The sequence below is a fragment of the Hemitrygon akajei genome, chromosome 4, assembly GCF_048418815.1.
Source record: "Hemitrygon akajei chromosome 4, sHemAka1.3, whole genome shotgun sequence".
Taxonomy (NCBI): domain Eukaryota; kingdom Metazoa; phylum Chordata; class Chondrichthyes; order Myliobatiformes; family Dasyatidae; genus Hemitrygon; species Hemitrygon akajei.
The window spans coordinates 75,857,027-75,882,976 of NC_133127.1; the positions used below are offsets into that span (position 1 = coordinate 75,857,027).

Genomic DNA, 25,950 nt, shown 5'->3' on the forward strand with positions numbered 1-25,950 from the left:
GCGCTGCGCATGCGCACAGCCTCACCAGGTGATGGCAGCGTCAAACTCCCACTGGCCGTGAGGTTTAAAGCATCTTATCCCCAAAGTCACTCCATTCCTCCCACTGTAAAGTTCTTACCTGATTACTGTAAAGAAACGGAAAGGTATGTAAATTACTTACAACATATTGTACATCACAAGAAGATATGCTGACTAACAATTAAAATTTATACTGTCTAATAAAAAATAATGTGGCGTAGATACTCGGATGTTTAGTATGTACTGTGTTTACAATATTGCCCTTGATAAATGTACATACAGGAACTAGGTCTGTCAACCTGATGTATTAAAACAGACTTCGTTATTGGAATTAAACTATGGAATATTATATCTGGCTTATTTACTTGATAAATAATGCAAATACGTGTGGAGTAACGTGGTTACAAATTTCTTCTGTTGTGGGAAACAAATAATGCTGTTTTAAATATTTTCCATCTGATTTGTTTTTAAGTAATAGCAAGGTCACAATTTTAACACGAACACAGGAGGAAGTCATTTAAGAAAAAAAGAATATCTCCTTAAAATATATAAAATGATACCTGGAAGTATGTTTGGTTGCGGAGGGGGTCAAGAGGGGAAGGTCTCCCGAAAATAAATCACCATCTCTTGTTACACCTCAACACCATGTCGATGTGAACCTACACCCATCAAAGAAACAAGCACGGTGAGCGCCAGTTTTATTCTCTGCCTTCATTGATAGAGTTGTTAGTAAACGCTCAGGCGGAATCTTTTCTATGTAGAGTACAAATGCATTGGAGCATTTCTAGTTCCAAATATCTTCATATATTTGGGATGAACACTGAATCATTGTGTCTACAGTGTGTAATATGGCACATTTAACAAATTTAATAGAAGTAAAACTGAAAATCTGCAAATTATTTTTCATTTCTGCACTCCTTTCCGGTTGCTTACATTTTATGTTATGTCCAGTTGGTATTTTTAATTGTGCCTGAATATGAATCTGAATCGGGTTTATTATCATCGGCAGCAGTTCAATGCAATACATAATCTAGCAGGCAAAAAATAAATAAAATAATAATAATGCTAATAAATAATTAAATCAATTATGTGCAAAAACAGAAATACTGTGTATTAAAAAAGTGAGGTAGTGTCCAAGGCTTCAAAGTCCATTTACAACTCGGATGGCAGAGGGGAAGAAGCTGTTCCTGAATCACTGAGTGTGTGTCTTCAGGTTTCTGTACCTCCTACCTGATGGTAACAGTGAGAAAAGGGCATGCCCTGGGTGCTGGAGGTCCTTAATGCTGCCTTTCAGAGACACCGCCCCCTGAACAAGTCCTGGGTATTTTGGAGGCTGGTACGCAAGATGGAGCTGACTTGATTTACAACCTTCTGCAGCTTCTTTCGGTCCTGTGCAGTAGCCCCGCCATACCAGACAGTGATGCAGCCTGTCAGAATGCTCTCCACAGTAAAACTATATAAGTTTTTGAGTATATTTCTTGACATGCCAAATGTCAAACTCCTAATAAAGTATAGCTGCTGTCTTGCCTTCTTTATGACTACATCGATATGTTGGGACCAGGTTAGATCCTGGGAGATTTTGACACCCAGGAACTTGAAACTGCTCACTCTTTCCACTTCTGATCCCCTATGAGGATAGGTTTGTGTTCCTTTGTCTTACCCTTTGGGAAGTCCACTATCAGCTCTTTCATTTTACTGACGTTGAGTGCCAGGTTGTTGCTGCGTCACCACTCCACTAGTTGGCATATCTCACTCCTGTACGCCCTCTCTGCACCACCTGAGATTCTACCAACAATGGTTGTATCGCCAGCAAATTTGTAGATGGTATTTGAGCTATGCCTAGCCACACAGCCATGTGTATACAGAGAGTAGAGCAGTGGGTAAGCACACACTCCTGAGGTGTGTCAGTGTTGATCGTCAGCGAGGAGGAGATGTTATCACCAATCCACACAGTTTGTTGTCTTCCGGTTAGGAAGTTGAGGATCCAATTGCAGAGAGAGCTACAGAGGCCCAGGTTCTGCAACTTCTCAATCAGGATTGTGGGAGTGATGGTATTAAATGCTGAGTTATAGTCGATGAACAGCATCCTGACATAGGTGTTTATGTTGTCCAGGTGGTTTAAAGCCATGTGAAGAGCCACTGAGATTGCGTCTGTCGTTGACCTATTGTGATGATGGGCAAATTGCTGAGGCAGGAGTTCAATCTAATCATAACCAACCTCTCAAAGCATTTCAACACTGTCGATGTGAGTGCTACCGGGTAATAGTCATTAAGGCAGCTCACATTATTCTACTTAGGCTCTGGTATAATTGTTGCCTTTTTGAAGCAAGTGGGAACTTCCGCCTGTAGCAGTGAGAGGTTGGAAGTGTCCTTGAATACTCCCGCTAGTTGGTTGGCACAGGTTTTCAGAGCCTTACCAGGTACTCCATCTGGACCTTCAGCCTTGTGGGGGTTTACTCTCTTTAAAGATAGTCTGACATTGGCCTCTGAGACAGAGATCACAGAGTCATCGGGCGCGGCAGGAATCTTCACAGCTGTAGCTGTGTTCTCCCTTTCAAAGTGTGGATAAAAGGCACTGAGTTTATCTGGTAGTGAAGCATCACTGCCATTTATACTATTGTGTTTCACTTTGTAGGAAGTAATGTCTTGCAGTCCCTGCCAGAGTTGCCGTGCATCCGATGTCACATCCAACCTTGTTCGAAATTGTCTCTTCACCCTTGAAATAGCCTTCCACAAATCATACTTGGTTTTCTGTCTGTGTTGCCAGACTTGAATGTCACAGATCTAGCCTTCAGCAGACGACGTAACTCCTAGTTCATCCATGGCTTTTGGTTTGAGAATGTACAGCAAGTCTTTGTAGGCACACACTCATCCTCACAGGTTTTAATGAAGTCGGTTACAACAGCAGCATACTCATCCAGATTCAAAGATGAATCCCTGAATACAGTCCAGTCCACCCATTCAAAGCAGTACTGTAGGAACTCCTGTGCTTCCCTTGTCCAAACCTTCTTGGTCTTCACTACTGATGATACAGTCTTCAGTCTCTGCCTATACTCAGGGAGTAGAAGTACAGCTAGGTGATCAGACTTCCTGAAGTGAGGGCATGGAATAGCACGGTAGGCATTCTTGATGGTGGTGTAGCAATGGTCCAGTGTGTTGTTTCCTCTGGTATTGTAAGTGATCCGTTTATGTTAATTGCTTAGTGATATTTTCAGACCAGCCTGGTTAAAATCTTCCAAAACGATGGTGAAGGTGCTAGGATGTGCTGTTTCATTCATGGATGTGCTGATCCCATTACTCAGATCATCTAAAGCCTGCTTGACATTGGCCTGAGGTGGAATGTAAACTGCTACCAAAATGACCCCAGAGAACTCCCTACATCGTAACTGGGAAACATAGAAAATAAGCTGGTTATGCCTGCAGCAGAGGAGGGTGGGCAGTGCATGGGTCAAGGAATATCCAAGGGAATATCGTTTGCCACATTGTAAAGCTCATCTGCTTTATGGCTTAATGGGGGCCAATTAGAATGTAAAAACACAAAAAGGTTACAAAATTATCAATGTAAAATATCCACAGTACTTGAGAACTAGTCTGAAATTCATGTAAACTTCTCTTAAGCTTTTGACAACGTCCCCAGATGGAAGGGTGGCCCGGAAGGTTAGAGTTCAAAGGATCAAGACAAGATGGCAAATTGGATCCAAATCTAGCACTCACAGGAGAAAAGGGGTTTCATGTATGATGGGGAGCCTGTGCCCACTGGAACTGGACTTTTGTTGTCTGTCATACATATTAATGATTTGGAAAAAAATATAACCGGCATGATGAGTAAATTTGCAGATGACATGAAAACTTGTCATGTTGACAATGAGGAGGAAAGCCTTTGGTTACAGAACAATAGTTTGATCAGTTGGTAAATTAGGGAAAAACAATAGCAATGCTGCATAGTTAATCTCACTAAGTGCACGGTGATGCCTTTTGTGAAATCCAGTCACAGTCAGGACATCATGAGTGGTAGTGTCCTAAGGAGCACTGAAAAACAGAAAGGCCTTGCGTCCACATTCATAGATCCCTAAAGGTAGTGAGACGTAGATAAACTGGTGAAGGAGACGTGGGTTGCTGGCCTTCATTATTATATACGAGCAGGGAGATCATCCTGGATGAGTGGCAAATAACGCTCGTGCTACAGATCTGCCACCTTCATCCAGAAAGAGTCCATCCACAAACTCATGACTTTTAATAACATTCGAATCATTGAGATCCTCACTGTCAACATGCTGGCCGTCACCATCCACCAGCACTTCAACAGGACCAGCCACATAAATATGGTGGCTACCAGAGCAGGTCAGATTGTGGACACCTGCTTGCACCCTAAAATATTCCCACCAAGTCAACGTCATGATGGAATACTTGGATGAGTTTTGCCCTGCAACACTGAAGAAGTCTGACGTTGTTCAGGAGAAAGCAGCTGGTGTGATTATCACCCCACTCACCACTTTGAATATTCATTCCCTCCACATCACAGTGTGTACCAGCTACACAATTCACTGCGGTTATTCCAACAGCACCTCATAAACTGGTGGCCTCTAACACCAAGGAAGACAAGGCAGTAGATATTTTGCCTAATACCTTGGTTTAGAAATACTTTGCCATACCTTCATTGGTGCTGGATTAAAATCTTGAAGCTCTGTAAGCGGGTGCAGGATTTCAAAGATCAACTTTATTTGCCACGTACATTACGTGTTCAGAACTTGCAGTAGTGTGTTGGTCAAATGCAATGTTGGCATTTATTTCAAGGGGAATAAAATATAAAAGCAAGGAGATAACACTGAGCCTTTATAAGACACTAGTCAGGTCACACTTGGAATATTGTCAACAGTTTTGGGCCCCATATCTCAGAAAGGGTGTGTTATCAATGGAGAGAGTCCAGAGGAGGTTCAGGAGGATGATTCCAGGAATAAAGGGGTTAACATATGAGGAGTGTGTGGCAGGTTTGGGCCTGTACTTGCTGGAATTTAGAAGAATGTACAGGGATCTCATTGAAACCTACCAAATGTTGAAAGGACTAGATAAGGTGGATGCAGAGAGGATATGATGGGGTTATCCAGAACTAGAGGGCACAGTCCTAGAATTGAGAATTTTAGAACAGAGGTAAGGAGGAATATTCTTAGCCAGTGAGTAGTGAATCCATGGAATGCTCTGCCACAGAATGCGGTGGAGGCCAAGTCCGTGGGTATAATTAAGATGGAAGTTGATCACTTCCTGATCAGTCAGGGCATCGAAGGATATGGCAAGAAAGCAGATATATGGGGTTGAGTGGGATCTGGGATCACCCATGATTAAATGGTGGAGCAGACTCGATGGGCCGAATGGCCTAATTCTGCTCCTATGTCTTATTGACATGCAACAAAAAACAATAACATTCAGCAATTATAAAGAATTATATAAAATATAAAGTTAGAGGTGAAAGTATGGATATGGAATGAAATGTGCATAGAAACATAAATACCAGCATGTATTTACAATGTAGACAGCATTATAAATAAAAAGTGCTTTGAAGTGTTTACAGCACCGTGCAGTAGTGGGGGTAGGAGATAGAGGGGGTGGGGATGGGGGCTAACTAGACTGGTTGATTAGATTAACTGCCTGGGGGAGTTCAGGATAGATAGTGATGCCCAGTAATGCCGGTCTTAGCCAACATGAAATGAATACATTTTTTAATGTTTCCTGGCTACTACAGGACAGTGTTTAGGCAGGTTCTTAGTTCTCACATGCCTAAAACAGGCTGTAAGGAAAGTCAGGCTCAGAAACTGATGAGCCAATGATAAAGCTTTACAATACTTGCATTGATATAAAAAGAATTGGAATAAGTTATGGTGTCATTTGGAATTTGGCATTATGATGCAGTTAGCTTAGGTTTTTTTAACACGCCAGTAGCCTGAGCAGATGGCAGGCAACCTTCTGAGCCAAAACTGCCAAGATTTCCACCTGTGCAAAGCACCATGACAAAATGTCACTCCATATGATTCGAGAAACCTGGATCAGAGTGTTACATTTGATTGCCAGAAGTGCTTCACAACCCTGTCCCAACATTTTCTGTAGGTATTATGTGTGAAGCTGTTGAATTAGAAAGTTTCCAACATTGCTCAGTAATCTGAACTAAGATATCTAATTTTGGCTAAGATGCCAGTGGAAAGTGAAGGCCATAGTAATCTTGGATATATCTTCAAATGAAATCCTCACAGGACCTTCATAGTGGCATTACTACTGTTGATTTGAAACGGTAATCTATGGGGAACAGTCCTTTTTCAGAATCAGATTCAATATCAACAGTATATGTCGTGAAATTTGGTAACTTTGCAGCATCAGTATAATGAATTACATGATAAATATAGAAAAAAACTGGATTACAGTAAGTGTATATGTATATTAAATATTTAAATTAAAATAAGTAATGCAAAAGCAGAAATAAAGAAAAAGTAGTGAGGTAGTGTTCAAGGGTTCAATGTCCATTTAGAAATCGGATGGCAGAGGGAAGAAGCTGTTCCTGAATCACTGAGTGTGTGCCTTCAGGCTTCTGTATCTCCTACCTGATGGTAACAATAGGAAGAGGGCATGCCCTGGATGTTGGGGGTCCTTAATGATGGGTGCTGCTTTTCTGGGGCATGGCTCTTTAAGCATGTCTTGGATGCTATGGATGCTAATACCCATGATGGGGCTGACTAATTTTACCATTTCAATCCTGTGCAATAGCCCTGCTCCCACCATTCCAGATAGTGATGCAGTTGTCAGAATGCTCTCCACGATACATCGAAGTTTTCGAGTGTTTTAAATGATGAACCAAATCTCCTCAAACTCCTAATGAAATATCGCTACTGTCTTGCCTTCTTTAAAGCTGCATCAAAGTTGAAACCAGGATCCTCAGAAACCCAGGAACTTGTAATTACTCACTCTCTCCACTTCAGATCCCTTAATGAAAATCAGTTTGTGTTCCGTCATCTTACCCTTTCTGAAGTCCACAATCAGTTATTTGGTCTTACTGACGTTGAGTGCAAGGTTGTTGCTGCAACACCACTCAACCAGCTGGTATATCTTGCTCCTGTACACCCTCTCTTCACCATCTGAGATTCTGCCAACAATGATTGTATCATCAGTAAATTTATAGCTGGTATTTGAGCTATGCCCAGCCACACAGTCACTGGTATAGAGAGAGAGTAGAGCAGTGGGCTGAGGACACACCCCTGAGGTGCACCAGTGTTGATGGTCAGCGAGGAGGAGATGTTATCACCAATCCGCACAGTTTGTGGTCTTCCGGTTAGGAAGTCAAAAATTCATTTTCATGGTGAAGTACAAGAGGCCCAGGTTCTGTAGTTTTTTGATCAGGACCATAGAAATGATGGTTTTCATCTTTTCCTACCAAACAATCTAACATTTTATAAATCCATAGCCTCCTCTACTGTCATATTGAGACCAGATGCAGGTTAGGGGAGGAACACCTGTGTAGTCTCCAGCCTGAAGGTACCAACATCAAACTCCCTAATTTCCCTTCTGTTTTCCCCAACCCTTTGGTTTCCATTATTCGTTTTGTTCCTTTGCTCCTTCTCTTTCCCCTCCTCGCCCTTACAAGTTGTCCATCACCTTCACCATTCCCCCTTTGGTCCTCCATTTCTTTCCCTTTATTCCATTATTACCTCCCAGCTTCTCGTATAATTCCCTTTACACCCAGCAGCTCGTGTTCCTCCCCCTCCTCCCATTGTTTTATTCTGGCTGCTGCCCTCTTCCAGTCCTGATGAAGAGTCTTGGCCCAAAACGTCCACTGTTCATTTTCCTCCATAGATGCTGCCCGACCTGTTGTGTTCCTCCAGCATTTGGTGTGTCTGTTGTTCTAGATTTCCAACATTTGCAGAATCTCTTTTATCTCCATGTCTTCTCAAATGGGATCAAATAATATTTCACAAACCAGGAATGAATATTGTGTATGTCCTGACTTAAATAACTCACTACTAAGTAGGAGGCAGGAAAACTGTGAAGAAGGAAAGAAGGGGACAGGCTTAAAGCCAGACACAATTGGTTAATAGAAAGGATGATGATGTGAAGCAAATGTGGGTGTTAGTGGAACAACCGGGAAACAAAGGGCATAGAAAATCAAAAAAATTGCAGATGTTGGAAATCTGAAATGAGGACAGGGAATGTTGGAAACACCCAACAGATTAGACAAGGAATGTGGAACAAGAAACAGATGTCATGTTGTAGATCAGAGATACTTGGTCGGAATAAAAGATCTCATTGAGGAGTTCTAAATGGATAATCATAGAATCCTTATCAGATCCTGCTTTAAAGAAATGTAGGTTTATCTTTATGAACAGAAATGGGTGAATATGATTGAATACTGAAGTAAAATATCAAAACAAAAGATGAGATGTTCCTGGAAGCTTATAGCTTCATAGAACTGTACCAGCTCAGAGGTAAATCATTCAGTCCTTCTATCCATGCTACCTCCATAGACCAGATCCATTAGTCTTTTGCTTTATGCTTTTTTATCCAATATGCTTTTGTCATATATCTTCATGAAGTGCAGATCCAATTTTCTCGTGAAAGGCCTGATCAATTATGTTTCTACCACCCATTTAGGCAGTGAGCTGAAAATCAGAACTACTCTGGGTTTTAAAAAAACGCTTTTGCTGACATTCTCCAATTTGTGGCTTTTGGTTCTTGAACTATCCAATGAGAATGACTTCTCTCTAGTTACTTCATCCAAGCCAGTCATGATTTTGACCACATCAATGAAATCTGTCAACCTTCCTTGGTGCAAAGAGGTTAACCATAGCTCTCCAATCTAACCTTCTGGTTGAGATCCCTCGTCCCTGGGACCATCTGAGTAAACCTTCTCTGCAGGCTGTCCTGGATTTTCACGCATTACCTGTGATCTGGTTTGGATACATTATTCAGTTATGACCTAACCCGTGTTTTATACATGCTCAACATAACTTACTTGGCTTTTATACTGAGCCTCTGTATATGAATCCCAACTTCACTGAAGATTTGCTTCTTCATCTCTCTCTCACTCACTTTGTCGCTCAGGGAATGCACCAGAAGGGTAATGACTTGTTTCTTCTTCCTTAATAATAACCAACTGATTATGGATTGGACCTCTCACGCACATGTTCTTTCTTTCATTTTCAAGTTTGGCCACCCAACTTCCTCATTCTCTTTCCCTATGTCCTCTCAGTCCTTTACAATCTGTAATCTGAATTGCCCAATTCTGTACCTGATTGAGACATGTTTCCAGGATTGCTGCTACATCATAACTCCATCAGGATACTAAACAGCTTACTTATTACAAGCTCTGTATTTACCGACATGCATTCTAAACCCATTTCTATATTTCTAGTGGCCTCTCTCTTATTCCACTCCCTCCTTCTCTATTAACAGCTCATGCACCCACCCTTTTATATATTTTATCCTCTTTTCTGTTACTGCTGCCCATTTACTGCTGATTGAGGTTAAACCTGTCCTGAACACTAATGACCTTGCCTGCTGTGACATTAGATCCAGTCCTGTTGAATTCTATTAGATAGATAGATAGATAGATACTTTATTCATCCCCATGGGGAAATTCAACTTTTTTTCCAATGTCCCATACACTTGTTGTAGCAAAACTAATTACATACAATACTTAACTCAGTAAAAAATATGATATGCATCTAAATCACTATCTCAAAAAGCATTAATAATAGCTTTTAAAAAGTTCTTAAGTCCTGGCGGTAGAATTGTAAAGCCTAATGGCATTGGGGAGTATTGACCTCTTCATCCTGTCTGAGGAGCATTGCATCGATAGTAACCTGTCACTGAAACTGCTTCTCTGTCTCTGGATGGTGCTATGTAGAGGATGTTCAGAGTTATCCATAATTGACCGTAGCCTACTCATCGCCCTTCGCTCAGCTACCGATGTTAAACTTTCCAGTACTTTGCCCACGACAGAGCCCGCCTTCCTTACCAGCTTATTAAGACGTGAGGCGTCCCTCTTCTTAATGCTTCCTCCCCAACACGCCACCACAAAGAAGAGGGCGCTCTCCACAACTGACCTATAGAACATCTCCAGCATCTCACTACAGACATTGAATGACGCCAACCTTCTTAGGAAGTACAGTCGACTCTGTGCCTTCCTGCACAAGGCATCTGTGTTGGCAGTCCAGTCTAGCTTCTCGTCTAACTGTACTCCCAGATACTTGTAGGTCTTAACCTGCTCCACACATTCTCCATTAATGATCACTGGCTCCATATGAGGCCTAGATCTCCTAAAGTCCACCACCATCTCCTTGGTCTTGGTGATATTGAGTCAGGTAGTTTGAGTTGCACCATATCACAAAGTCCTGTATCAGTTTCCTATACTCCTCCTCCTGTCCATTCCTGACACACCCCACTATGGCCGTGTCATCAGCGAACTTCTGCACATGGCAGGACTCTGAGTTATATTGGAAGTCTGATGTGTACAGGGTGAACAGGACCGGAGAGAGTACGGTTCCCTGCGGCGCCCCTGTGCTGCTGACCACCGTGTCAGACCTACAGTCTCCCAACCGCACATACTGAGGTCTATCTGTCAAGTAGTCCACTATCCAATCCACCATGTGAGAGTCTACTCCCATCTCCGTTAGTTTGTGCCTTAAGATCTTGGGCTGGATGGTGTTAAAGGCACTAGAGAAGTCAAGGAATGTAATCCTCACAGCACAACTGACCCCCTCTAGGTGAGAGAGTGATTTGTGCAGCAAATACGTGATAGCATCCTCCACTCCCACCTTCTCCTTATACGCAAACTGAAGAGGATCCTGGGCGTGCCTGGTTTGTGGCCTCAGATTCTGTATTATCAGCCACTCCATGGTCTTCATCACGTGCGACGTCAAGGCAACAGGTCTGAAGTCATTCAACTCCTATACTTGAACTCCTATTGAACACTTTAGACTAAAAATTGCATTAGTACTTTCCAATTGCAATGTTGTTAGTTACTGTGGTGGTGTTTTAAAGCTGGAAGAAGTGCAGGAACTTCATTTGTAAGGTTCAGAAAACTGAAGAGTTGGTTCACTGTGCAGTACAGCACAGAAACCTCTTAAAACTGTGTAGTAGATCCTTGCAGTTGTCACTACGTACTGTAGCCCAGCAGCCAGCTCCCAACAGGACATAGGTACTACAATGCAAGTAACATTCCGCCATCTGTAAGGAATGAAGGGATGACACGGTGATGGGATGAAGCTGCAGTTGGGGTATTCTGATGTGGAGGGCAGTGCTACAAGGGGTCAGTGTGACCTGGACAAGGTGGTGGAGAGAAGAGCCTGCAGGAGCTGGGTTCTTTGTGCAGTGGTGGTAGCTGTGCTGGTTTGTGAACTTTGGAGGTGTGGGTGTTGAGGTTGCACAATCAATCTCCAGTGATAGAAATGGGAGTTCCTGGCACAGATGTTTATTAAATAAATATGACTACAGTTGAGGAATGCCTGCACCTATTTCATCAGAACATGGTAACAAGCCCTTTGTCCTAATGAGTCTGTACTATCCCACAATTCCTATTCCCCAACCCATTTCCTTGTAACACGTTCTCCTCAAATGCCAGTCAATTTGCCTTGATTCTCCCTCCGACCACTCACCTACACGTTGCCCAATTAACCTACCAACCATCGCACCTTTCGGATGTGAGAGGAGCAGCAGCTGTGGGGGGATTGCCAGGGACTTGGAACTGTGCCCCTGCCCAAAGGAATTATTCAGCTGCCCTAGGGGGATTCCAACTCACATTTTCAGATGGCCTCTATGTCATGAGCTCAGTAACATAGCCACTGCCTGCCCTTGCTAGTGCTGGCAGATCCTACATACACAGCAGTCCAGTCACACGTGCAAGGCTGTGTTTGAGTTGTTGGAGGTCACTGATCTCAGTGAGAAGAAAAGGCGCAGTCTGAATGTCGCCCCTTTAAGTAGCCAAGTTTCAGTGTTAGCAAAGCCTGAATAACTCTCTGAGTCACTAAGATCTGTCTCTTTTCAAAGCAAAGAGCCACATGACACATTGTGTGGCAGTTGGCATCATGTGGGGGAGGTTGATGCTGGGAAACGCGCTGATGTAAATGAAAACCCTGCTGAAACTCAGGTAATTTCTTACAGCTTAGAGCAGTGGCAGTGAGAATGAATTTCTAAATCCTTTGTATTTAATGCGTGACAAACATACAGATTGAACAATTTCAGCTTCAGGAGCCTGAAGACCCAAGAACAGGTTCTTTCCCTGCACCATCAGATTTATGAATGGCCCACAAGCCCACATGCACCACCTCTTTATTCCTCTTTTGTGCTATTTATTTATTTGTTTGTAACAGTTATTTTTCTGTTGTGTGTTTTACTGCTGCCACAAAACAACAACTTTCAATCTGATTCCTGTTCTGATATTTAGACAGCAGCTGTTGATCCGGATGTTGCTGCTTCCTCAGATCTTTCCTTCTCTTCATTACTACTTGTCCTTCTCTTCCCTGCCTACGCACTCCCTTAAAACCACCCGCATTTACCTTCAGATAAAATTCTGTATATCAACAGAATGTTTTGGAAAAGGAATCAGTCGGATTAGGACCCAGAACTTTGCTTGTTTTGTAAACACAATTTTAAGGATTGGTACAGTTTCAGAATTCGATATTTTTAAAATGTTGCACTGCATGATAGAAAACTGCATTTTACTTTTGACTATTTCATCTAACAGTGATGTGGCTATTACAATTAGATGTGTTGCAAGGAACACCACAACAGACGGGGACGTCACGTGATGACGTAGGATCGAGACGTGGAAATCCAGCTCTCCCGTTTAAAAAAAAAACCAGTAAAATGTTTAAGTGAAGAAAAGTTAGTAATTACTTTTTTAAAATTACTTATAAACTACTCAGGATTGTCTAAAGATATGTCTCCTAAACAGAAGCAGAAGAGAACTACTACGACTGAGAGACAGAGGAACAGGGATGTAGGTAGATTGTGGAAAGGTGCACAGATAAGGTGAATGGCCGAAGTCTTTTTCCCAGGATGGGCAGTCCAGAATTAGAGGGTGTAGGTTTCAAGTGAGAGAAGAAAGATTTAAAGGGGGCTTAAGGGGCAAGTATTTTTCCACACAGAGTGCGGTGGGTATATAGAATAAGTTGCCAGAGGAAGTCATGCAACTATGACATTTAAAAGGCATTTGGATAATTATATGGATGAGAAAGATTTAGAGCAAGGGTTCCCAACCTGGGGTCCACAGACCACTCAGTTAATGTTAAGGCTCATGGCATAAAAGAGGTTGAGAACCCCTGGTTTAGAGGGATATGGGTCAAATGCAGGCCAATGGGACTTGCTGTGTTAGCCAACTTGGTCAGCATGGATGAAATTAGCTGAATGGCCTGTTTCTGTGTAGCTCTATGACTGTGAATCTAAATACCTTTGTATTGTTATTTTAAATTACTGGCTATCTCCATAAGGGTATTCAGACATCAGATCAGAAGTACTGGTTGATGAGCTGCAAATTTTAAATTTTGTGCCTAAATCTGAATGTCAAATGCTGAATGAAATGCTGGCCACCACCCAGGACATGCCCTCGTCTCAATGTTACTGTCAGGAAGGAGATAGAGAAGCCTGAAGGTACACACTCAGCGATTCAGGAACAGCTTCTTCCCCTCTGCCATCCGATTCCTAAATGAACATTGAACCCATGGACACTACCTCGCTACTTTTTCTTTATTTCTGTGTTTGCATCACTTATTTTAATGTGATTATTTAACGTACATATATACTTACTGTAAAACAGTTTTTTGTCTATTTTATCATGTATTTCATTGAACTGTTGCTGCAAACTTAACAAATTTCACGACATTTGCCAGTGATAATAAATCCGATGCTGATCCTGATTTCATAGAAGTGTACCAAGAGGCAGTGACTGTATGATTCAATGGAGATAATGCACCGTGGAGCAAACAGAACCACCCAAACCACTAGATTGCTAGGCACGTAGCCTGGCTAAAAAATGGGAAAGGAAAGTTTAGTCAAGTCAAGTCACTTTTATTGTCATTTCAACCATAACTGCTGGTGCAGTACATAGTAAAAATGAGACAACGTTTTTCAGGACCGTGGTTTTACATGACACAGTACAAAAACTAGACTGAACTACGTTTAAAAAAAAAACAGAGAAAGCTACACTAGACTACAGAACTACATAAAGTGCACAAAAACAGTGCAGGCATTACAATAAATAATAAACAGGACAATAGGGCAAAGTGTCAGTCCAGGCTTTGAGTATTGAGGAGTCTGATAGCTTGGGGGAAGAAACTGTTACATAGTCTGGCCGTGAGAGCCTGAATGCTTCGGAGCCTTTTCCCAGATGGCAGGAGGGAGAAGAGATTGTATGAGGGGTGCATGGGGTCCTTCATAATGCTGTTTCCTTTGCGGATACAGCGTGTAGTGTAAGTGTCCGTGATGGCGGGAAGAGAGATCCTGATGATCTTCTCAGCTGACCTCACTATCCGCTGCAGGGTCTTGCGATCCGAGATGGTGCAATTTCCGAACCAGGCAGTGAAGCAGCTGCTCAGGATGCTCTCACTACAACCCCTGTAGGATGTGATGAGGATGGGGGGGTGGGGGGGGGGTGGGAGATGGACTTTCCTCAGCCTTCACAGAAAGTAGAGATGCTGCTGGGCTTTCTTTGCTATGTAGCTGGTGTTGAAGGACCAGGTGAGATTCTCCATCAGGTGAACACCAGGAAATTTGGTGCTGTTTACCATTTAATTCAATTTACGATATTGAATTGGCAATGGTGAAAAATACAGCACAGACAGAAGTATCGATGTACCTCAATAGACACTAGATGGGAGAGTGGTACCAACCCGTAAAGCTTTTCATTGAGGTCCCAGACAAATCAGACCCATTACAAGCAAATTGTGACTCTCCCTGAAATAAAACAATTCCTCAGGAGAAGGGAGAAGTGTTTTTTACTTTCTTAAGCTAAGACTGTTAACCTCTTACCCCAGATTCAGAGGATTAGTTCATCAGAGATGGGATTATTTACAGGATCCAGGAGTCCGCTTGGTAGAACAGTCGCTAAGTGAGACAGAGCATCACAAGGAAAGCGCAGACAGACTGGCGAAGCTGAAGAGCTGTCCAAAAGCAGGTTGGGAATATTGGAGCAAAGTGGAAGACCAAACACATTGAGGAAAATGGAATTCTGGTGGTATCAGATATAGCTGTCAGAAAAAAAACGCCTCACAGAACAGAAAGGATGTGTGCAGTGGGGATTGGAATCCGATTTCTGTGATGGCAGGCCACAATTCAGTGGAGTGGACTGGGTAAACTGTGCGGGATCAGATTCAGCATACGATGTGAACAGAATTGCTTAGAGATTTGAACCATTATGGCATTTTAATACATAAATCATTCAGAAGAAAGTACTTTGTACATGTCTTAAATTATTTGCATTTGCTCATTTCCTGTTGAATTCCTGCTCTCTGGGATATTAGCATTTTATCCTGGGTGCCACTTTGTCATTGTAGTTTTTCCATCTGATTAGGTTACCAGTACACATTATTCATTGTTTACTGAACGGAAATTGGATTGTGATCTATGACCTTTGTTTATAACTTTCAATAACCCAAGATAGCACACTGTTGAAAGTAGTGGATCATGACGTGTGGAATTTTGGGAGAGAATAGCTGGCGCACTTTGAAGTTTGCCCTTTGGAAAGGGAGAGACAGTGGAGGAGTCTGATAGATCATGACTGGAAGTTGGGAGCCCAGAAGAAGAAATGCAGGGAGAGCCAAATGAATTTGAAAGTTCAAAAGTTGAAGGTCAAAATGGGGAAATTTTCCAAAGTAATATGTACAAAATGCTGGAGGAACTCAACAGGTCAGGCAGCATCTGTGGAAAGGAATAAAACATAAGGCCATCAGACATAGGAGCAGAATTAGGTCATTTAGCCCGTCGAATCTGCTCCACCATTCAATCATGGCTGATCCTTTTTTCCTGTCCTTAGCCCCAATCTGCGGCCTTCTCCCCATGACCTTTGATGCCGTGTCCAATCAAGAGCCTATCAAGCTCTTCCTTAAATACACACAACAACCTGGCCTCCACAGCTGCCTGCAAATTCACCACCCTCTGGCTAAAGAAATTTCCCCACATCTCTGTTTTAAATGGATGATCCACTATCCCGAGGCTGTGTCCTCTTGTTCTAGAGCCCCTCTCCAACATGGGAAACATCCTTGCCACATCTACTCTGTCTAGGCCTTTCAACATTCATAAGGTTTCAATGAGATCCCCCCTCATCCTTCTAAATTCCAGTGAGTATAGACCTAGAACTATCAAACGTTCCTCATATGATAACTCTTTCATTTCTGGAATCATCCTTGTGAACCTCCTCTGGACCCTCTCCAATGCCAGCACATCTGTTCTTCGATGAGGAGCCCAAAACTGTACACAATGCTCGAGGTAAGGCTTCACCAGTGCCTTATAAAGCCTCAGCATCACATCCCTCTTAAAATGAATGCTAACATTGCGTTTGCCTTCCTCACCACCAACTTAACCTGCAGGTTAACCTTAAGGTTGATCAGCACAAGCTGATCTCCCAAGCTCCTCTGCATCTCAGATTTCTGGATTTTCTCCCTGTTTAGAAAATAGTCTGCACATTTATTTCCACTACAAAAGTGCATGACCATACATTTTCCAACATTCTATTTCATTTGACACTCTCTTTCCCATTCTCCTAATCTGTCTAACTCCTTCTGCATCCTACCTGTTTCCTCAACACTACCTGCCCCTCCACCAATCTTCATACCATCTGCAAACTTGGCAAATCATTGATGTACAGCATAAAAAGAAGTGGTCCCAACACCACTAGTCAGCGGTAGCCAACCAGAAAAAGATCTTTTTATTCCCACTCATTGCCTCCTACCAATCAGCAATGCTCTAACCATGCTAGTAACTTTCCTGCAATACCATGGGCTCTTAACTTGATAAGCAGCCTCACGTGTGGCACCTTGTCAAAGGCCTTCTGAAAATTCAAATATACAATATCCACTGCATCCCCTTAATCTATGCTATGCATAATCTTCTCAGAGAATTCCAACATGTTCGTCAGGCAAGGATTTCTCTTAAGGAAACCATGCTGACTTTGTCCTATCTTGTACGTGTCACCAAGTACTCCATAACCTCATCCTTAACAATTGACTCCAACATCTTCCCGACTACAGAGGTCAGGCTAACTACTCTATAATTTTCTTTCTGCTGCCTTCCTCCTTTCTTAAAGGGTGGGATGCCATTTGCAGTATTGTAGTCTTCTGGCACCATCATTACTAATGCCTCTACAATCTCTAATGCTACCTCTTTCAGAACCCTAGGGTGCAGTTCATCTGGCCCGGGTGACTTGGGTACCCTTAGGTCTTTCAGCTTTTTGAGCACCTTCTCCCTTGTAATAGTAACTGCACCCACTTCTCTTCCCTCACACCCTTCAACGCCTGGCACACTGCTAGTGTAGACTGGCGCAAAATACTTAGTTCATCTGTCATCTCCTTGGCCCCTGTTATTATTTATCCAGCCTCATTTTCTAGCAGTCCCACATCCACTCTCATTTCTCTTTTATTTTTACATACTTACAAAAGCTTTTACTGTCCACTTTGATATTGTTTGCAAGCTTGCTTTCATATTTCATCTTTTCCTCCAAATAATTCTTTTAGTTGCTCTCTGTAAGGTTTTAAAAGCTTCCCAATCCTCTATCTTCCCACTAATTTTTCCTTTGTTGTATGCCCTCTCATTTGCTTTTACATTGGTTTTGACTTCCCTTGTCAACCATGGTTGTACTATTTTGCCATTTGAGTATTTCTTCATTTTTGGAATACATCTATGCTGCACCTTTCCTCATTTTCCCAGAAACTCACGCCATTGCTGCTCTGCTGACATCCCTGCCAGCAGCTCCTTCCAGTTTACTTTGGCCAACTCCTCTCTCACACCACTGTAATTTCCCTTACTCCACTGAAATACTGCCACATCAGATTTACTTACACCCCATCAAATTTAAAGTTGAATCTAATCATATTGTGATCACTGCCTTCTAAGGGTTCTTTTAACTTAAGCTCCTTAATTGTCTCTGGTTCATTATATAACTCCCGATCCAGTATAGCTGATCCCCCTCCTAGGCCCAACGACAAACTGCTCTAATAAGCCATCTTGTAGGCATTCAACAAACTCACTCTGTTGAGATCCATTTCCAACCTAATTTTCCCAATCGACCTGCAAGTTGAAATCTCCCATGACTATCATTGCATTGCCCTTTTAATTTGCCTTTTCTAATTCCCTTGTAATCAGTGGTCCACATCCCAGCTGCTGTTGGGAGGCCTGTATATAACTGCCATCAGGGTCCTTTCACATTAATTTGGCAAATCATCCTGTTTCTACCCTCACTGGCACGTGGCACAGGCAGCAATCCTGAAATTACTACCCAGGAGGTCCTGCTTCTCAGCTTTCTACCTGGCTCTCTAAATTCTCTTTTCAGGACCTCTTTGCTTTTCCTTCCTATGTCAACTGGTACCAATATGTACCAAGACATCTGGTTGCTCTCCCTCCCTCTCCAAAACATTGTGGATGCAATCCAAGACATTCCTGACCCTGGCACCTGGGAAGCAACATACTATCTGTTTGTCCCATTCTCGTGCCTGTTCCCCTCACTATTGAGTCCTCTCTACCACTCCCCTCTTCTCCCTCATTCCCTTCTACACCACAGACCTATGTTCAGTGCCAGTTACCCGGTCTCCATCCCATCCATACCATCCCCCACAACAGTATCCAAAACAGAATACTTACCATTGAGAGGAATGTCAACTTGGTGCTAACTGCCTATTCACAGTCGACCTATCAGGCAGAGACCCTTCATCGAGTCTGGAAAGGAAAAGAAGAATCCAGAATAAGAACGTTGTGAGGAGGTGATACAATAGGTGAGGCCAGTTGGTGAGGGAGAGGGTATGAAGCTTTGAAGTGATTGGCGTAAAAGTCTTGAAGAAGAAGGAATCTGATAGGAGAGTAGAATGGCCATAGGAAAAAGGGAAAGAGGAGAGGCACGAGGTGGAGATGATAGGCAGATGAGAAGAGAAGAGAGAGAGAGTGCAGCCAGAGAATGAAATGGAAGAAGAGGGAAGGGGGGGGGGGGGATTTTACCAACAGTTAGAGAAATCGATGTTCATGTTATGTGGTTGGCAGCTATCAAGATGGAATATGAAGTGTTACTCTCCAGCCTGAGAGTGTTGGAATATGAAGTGTTATTCTCCAACCTGAGAGTGTTGGAATATGAAGTGTTACTCTCCAACCTGAGAGGAAAATCCCCTTCCTGGGTCGCTAATTACCAGAGACCTGTTGAAGCTAGATTCAGCCAAAGTCAGACAGTGAAGGAGACGATTATGCCAATGGATATAGCGAGATTCCAAAGCTTGCTGGGATTCAAACCCTATCTGAACAACTTCCTGCCCCATGTAGTGGGATAGCTGAAACTTATAGACAGAGAACCAGGAAGGAAAGGAATGATGCTGCTTGTATACTCCTGAACAATGGATCAAGTTAAAGAGACCATCACAGCTGGACTTGTGTTAATATACTTTGACAGAAGGAGCTGACACTATGGTCTGCCCCTGAGAGCTGTCAGTTCCTAGACAGATCCAAGTGTCTTATTCACTGCTCTTCCTGAAAGACCAACATAACCTAGAGCTGATAGCCGAATGTGATGATCATTGAGGGACTGCACAAATTGAAGATTAGATACTTGCTGTGATGTTTGGATGAAAGGGGGATGCCACTGCACAGGATTGTAATAAGATGCAGAGAGTTGTGAACTCAATCAGCTCCATCATGGGCTCTAACTTCCCCAGCATCTGGATATCTTCACCCAGTACATGCTCTCTTCTCATTGCTACCGTCAGGAAGGCGGTACAGGAGCCTGAAGGCACACACTCAACAGTTTACGAACAGCTTCTTCCCCTACGCTATCAAATTTCTGAATGGACATTAAACCCTTGAACATTACCTTACTATTTTTTCTCATCTCTTCACTATTTAATTTAACTTTATCTTACTGTAATATACAGTTTTTTATTATTATGAATTGCAATGTACTGCTGCCACATAATAACAAATTTCATGTCGTGCTGGTGATAGTAATTCTGAAATATACAGATCACAAGCCATTCGAGTTTTCCCAATACATCAGTCCAAAGGAAGTACCAAAGAGGGAGCAAACAATACTTGTCATGATACCGGCATAGAATGTAAAGGGGTCCATAAGACCATAAAATAAGGGGAGAAAGGACCACGATGAATATGTTCACATTTACATCTTGAAATACAAGTGGTTGCCTGAACAGAGAGAAAGTAAATACCTATTGACCAGGAATAATGTGAAGCAAAAGTAAAATGGTAGAAATGCCTTCAGTCCTTCTTGGAAAATACCCATTCCTTGGCATTATTCGTTTGTTCACAGGGCATTTTGCCAGAGGTGTTGTCCCTCGAGCACTTATCATTAGATGATAGGCAACAGTATTCAGGCAGCTCGGTGCAAGAGCTTCTCAAAGAGTCGACATCGTGATCACTGGAAATCAAATGGGCCCCTGTTCCTGGACAGACCCCAACCAGTTAGAACCAGATCTGTAAAATACAGTGTGAAAGTAGAGCATGGAAAAACTTTGCCATTGCTTTGGGTGTTCATTTTAAATCCTGTTTTTCATCCCTGGTTCAGAAAGAGGAAATCATAGAAATACAGAGACATCAAAAACCTACAGCACAATACAGGCCTTTCGGCCCACAAAGTTGTGCCGAACATGTCCTTACCTTAGAAATTACTAGGCTTATCTATAGCCCTCTATTTTACTAAGCTCCATGCACCTATCTAAAAGCCTCTTGAAAGACCCCATCGTATCTGCCTCCACCACTGTTGCCAGCAGCCCATTCCACGCACTCACCACAAAAAACCTTACCCCTGACATCTCCTCTGTACCTACTTCCAAGCACCTTAAAACTGTGCCCTCTCATGCTAGCCATCTCAGCCCTGGGAAAAAGCCTCTGACTATCCACACGATCAATGCCTCTCATCATCTTGTACACCTTCCTCAGACTACCTCTCATCCTCTGTCACTCCAAGGAGAAAAGGCCATGTTCACTCAACCTATTCTTATAAGGCATGCTCCCCAATCCAGACAACATCCTTGTAAATCTCCTCTGCACCCTTTCTATGGTTTCCACATCCTTCCTATAGTGAGACAACCAGAACTGAGCACAGTACTCCAAGTGGGGTCTGACCAGGGTCCTACGTAACTGCAACATTACCTCTCAGTTCCTAAACTCAATCCCACAATTAACAAAGGCCAATGCACCATATGCCTTCTTAACCACAGAGTCAACCTGCACAGCAGATTTGAGCATCCTATGGGCTTGGACCCCAAGATCCCTCTGATCCTCCACACTGCCAAGAGTCTTACCATTAATACTATATTCTGCCATCATATTTGACCTATCAAAATGAACAACCTCACACTTATCTGGGTTGAACACCATCTGCCACTTTTCAGCCTAGTTTTGCATCCTATCAATGTCCTGCTGTAACCTCTGACAGCCCTCCACACTATCCACAACACCCCCCAACTTTGTGTCATCAGCAAATTTACTAACCTATCCCTTCACTTCCTCATCCAGGTCATTTATAAAAATCGTGAAGAGTAGAGGTCCCAGAACAGATCCCTGAGGCACACCACTGGTCACCAGTCTCCATGCAGAGTATGACCCGTCTACAACCACTCTTTGCCTTCTGTGGGCAAGACAGTTCTGGATCCACAAAGTAATGACCCTTTAGATCCCATGCCTCCTTACTTTCTCAATAAGCCTTGCATGGGGTACCTTATCAAATGCCTTGCTGAAATCCATATACACTACATCTACTGCCCTACCTTCATCAATGTGTTTAGTCACATCCTCAAAAAATTCAATCAGGCTCATAAGGCACAACCTGCCTTTGACAAAGCCATGCTGACTATTCCTAATCATAATATGCCTCTCCAAATGTTCATAAATCCTGCCTCTCAGGATCTTCTCCATCAACTTACTAACCACTGAAGCAAGACTCACTGGCCTATAATTTCCTGGGCTATCTCTACTCCCTTTCTTGAATAAGGGAACAACATCCGCAACCCTCCAATCCTCCGGAACCTCTCCTGTCCCCATTGATGATGCAAAGATCATCGCCAGAGGCTCAGCAATCTCCTCCCTCACCTCCCACAGTAGCCTGGGGTACATCTCGTCCAGTCCCAGTGACTTATCCAACTTGATGCTTTCCAAAAGCTCCAGCACATCCTCTTTCTTAATATCTACATGCTCAAGCTTTTCAGTCTGCTGCAAGTCATCACTACAATCGCCAAGATCTTTTTGTGTAGTGAATACTGAAGCAAAGTACTCATTAAGTACCTCTGCTATCTCCTCCGGTTCCGTACACACTTTTCCACTGTCACACTTGATTGGTCCTATTCTCTCACGTCTTATCCTCTTGCTTTTCACATACTTGTAGAATGTCTTAGGGTTTTCCATAATCCTGTCTGCCAAGGCCTTCTCATGGCCCCTTCTGGCTCTCCTAATTTCATTCTTAAGCTCCTTCCTGCAAGCCTTATAATCTTCTATATCTCTATCACTACCTATTTTTTTGAACATTCTGTAAGCCTTTCTTTTCTTCTTGACTAGATTTACAACAGCCTTTGTACACCATCCTGTACTTTACCATCCTTTTCCTCTTTCATTGGAACGTATCTATGCATAACTCCACGCAAATGTCCCCTGAACATTCGCCACATTTCTTCCATACATTTCCCAGAGAATATCTGTTTCTAATTTATGCTTCCAAGTTCCTGTCTGATAGCCTCGTATTTCCCCTCACTCCAATTAAATGTTTCCCTAACTTGTCTGCTCCTATACCTCTCCATTGCTATGGTAAAAGAGATAGAATTGTGATTACTGTCTCCAAAATGCTCTCTCACTGAGAGACCTGACACCTGACCAGGTTCACTTCCCAATACCAGATGAAGTACAGCCTCTCCTCTTGTAGGCTTATCTACATATTGTGTCAAGAAACCTTCCTGAACACACCTCAGAAACTCCACCCCATCTAAACCCTTTGCTCTAGGGAGATGCCAATCGATATTTGGGAAATTAAAAACTCCCACCTCAACAACCCTGTTATTATTACACCTTTTCAGACTGTCTCCCTATCTGCTCCTTGATGTCCCTGTTACTATTGGGTGGTCTATAAAAAACACCCAGTAGAGTTATTGACCCCTTCCTTTTCCTAACTTCCACCCACAGAGACTCCATAGACAATCCCACCCTGTTTTCCTCCTTTTCTACAGCCGTGACACTATCTCTGATCAACAGTGCCACACCCCCACCTCTTTTGCCTCCCTCCCTATCCTTTCTGAAACATCTAAAGCCTGGCAGTCGAAGTAATCATTCTTGCCCCTGAGCCATCCAAGCCTCTGTAATGGCCACAACATCATAGCTCCAAGTGCTGATCTAAGCTCATCCACTTTGTTCATAATGCTCCTCGCATTAAAATAGACACATGTCAAACCATCGGTCTGAGCGCGTCCCTTCTCGATCACCTGCCTATCCTCCCTCTCACACTGTCTACAAGCTTTCTCTATTTGTGAGCCAACTTCCTCTTCCTCCGACTCTTCAGTTCAGTTCTCACGCCCCAGCAATTCTAGTTTAAACTCTCCCCAATAGCTTTAGCAAACCTCCCTGCCAGGATATTGGTCACCCTGGGATTCAAGTGCAACCTGACCTTTTTGTACAGGTCACACCTGTCCCAAAAGAGGTCCCAATGATCCAGAAATCTGAATCCCTGCCCCCGCTCCAATCCCTCAGCCACGCATTTATCCTCTACCTCACTCTATTCCTATACTCACTGTCGAGTGGCACAAGCAGTAATCCTGAGATTACTACCTTTGAGGTCCTGCTTCTCAACTTCCTTCCTAACTCCCTGTAGTCTGTTTTCAGGACCTCCTCCCTTTTCCTACCTATGTCTGGCTGTTCACCTTCCCACTGCAGGATATCTTGGACACGATCTGAAACATCCCGGACGCTGGCACCTGGGAGGAAACTACCATCCGTGTTTCTTTCCTGCATCCACAGAATCGCCTGTCTGACCCCTGAACTATAGAGTCCCCTACCACTACTGCCTTCCTCTTCCTTTCCCTACCCTTCTGAGCCACAGGGCCAGACTCTGTGCCAGAGGCACGTCCTCTGTCGCTTCCCCCAGGTAGCCTGTCCCCTCCCCCCAACAGTACTCAAACCGGAGTACTTATCGTCAAGGGGTACAGCCACAGGGTACTCTCCAGTATCTGACTCTTGCCCTTCCCTCTCCTGACTGTTACCCACTTATCTGTCTCTCGAGGCCCCGGCATGACTACCTGCCTGTAACTCCTCTCTATCACCTCCACACTCTCCCTGACCAGATGAAGGTCATCGAACTGCATCTCCAGTTCCCTAACGCGGTCCCTAAGGAGCTGCAGCTTGTCGTACCTGGTGCAAATGTGGCCGTCCGGGAGGCTGGGAGTCTCCGGGACTTCCCACATCTGACACCGAGCACAGAACACCGGCCTCACACACATTCTTCCTGTCTGTATTCTACACAGGCAACCTACCTCACCTCGACCTGTTATCGCCAAAGCCCCGTTGAGCCAAAGCCTTCCTACTCTGTCTCCCTCTACTCTATCACCCTCTCTACGGACACCTGATCCTTAAAGCTGTCTCCTTTTTGAACTCTTCTCGCTGTTCTCACTGGCTGACGTCCACGCGCTTGCACAGTCATGCCCCAATCAAACTGCTGAAGAAATAACCGTCTCCTTTTAAACTCTTCTCACTTTTAAACTCATTTCACAATTCTCACTGGCTGACGTCCACGCGCTTGCACAGTCGTGCCCCGATCAAACGGCTAAAGAAATAACCATTTCGCTTTTAAACTGTTCTCGCTGATCTACAAAAATTAGTTTGTACTTATTTGTGAACTGCAACATGTGACCAACTTCCCTCTGTGTTAGAACCCGGAACATACTATGGCACAAGTTACAGCCCTTCAGCCCACTATGTTGAGCCAAGTTAATTAAATTACTAATCAGATGCCCAACCGAACTTGCTACATCATTTGTGTGTCTGGAGAATGTTTGGGCGTTTAGAAGCTTTTGGAAGCTTTCCGTGTGTAGACATGGCCATTATGAAAAATACTGTTATACATAAATAGAGTACCTTTGTTGATCATTTTACATTTATCTATCCTCCACTATCTTTTACTGACTCTCTGGTTATGAAAATCATACTGTAGAGATAAGAAATAGATGCAGAAGTGATTAGGAACTGCAGCGCAAGCCAACTTTGCACTGAGCATCAATGCAACCAGTGGATGAGATCAAAGGTCTGGAGTTTAACTCATAAAAGTATAGAGTTTTGCAGCACAGAAAGGGTCCCTGCAGCCCACCCTGTCTAATGGGCATCATTTTGTAAACCTCTATAAGGTCCTCCCCAGCCTCCTCGATCCCTGCAACGCAGCCCATCCATCTCTCCTTCTCACTCGCCCTCCATTCTCAGCTTTATCCCTCTGCACTCTTGTTGCCAACTCATCCTCCCTGAACTGAGGCAGCGAGAACACAGGGAACCCTCACGTTGTGGCGATCACATTTCCAGAAAACGGTCTGGTTTCCAGAACTCAAGGCCATGTAGGGAACAAAAATTTGTGTTTAATTATTTGTTTTTTTTCACATAAATTCCATAAGAGTGAATTTTTATCTCTATTATTTTTTGGTAGTGATCTCTGAATTCCACAAGGGCAAAATTCCATTACCTTCCAAGTGAGATCTAACCCAGGATTTGTACAGCTGCAACATGAAATCT

The 25,950-nt window shown here is 43.2% G+C and overlaps 1 long non-coding RNA gene across 1 annotated transcript; it reads left to right on the forward strand.

Moving 5' to 3' along the window:
• Positions 1–57: 57 nt before the first annotated feature.
• Positions 58–25,950, forward strand: LOC140725929 (uncharacterized). The gene is made up of 3 exons (XR_012098527.1): positions 58–143; positions 491–703; positions 25,865–25,950. It is a non-coding gene; the product is annotated as an uncharacterized lncRNA (long non-coding RNA).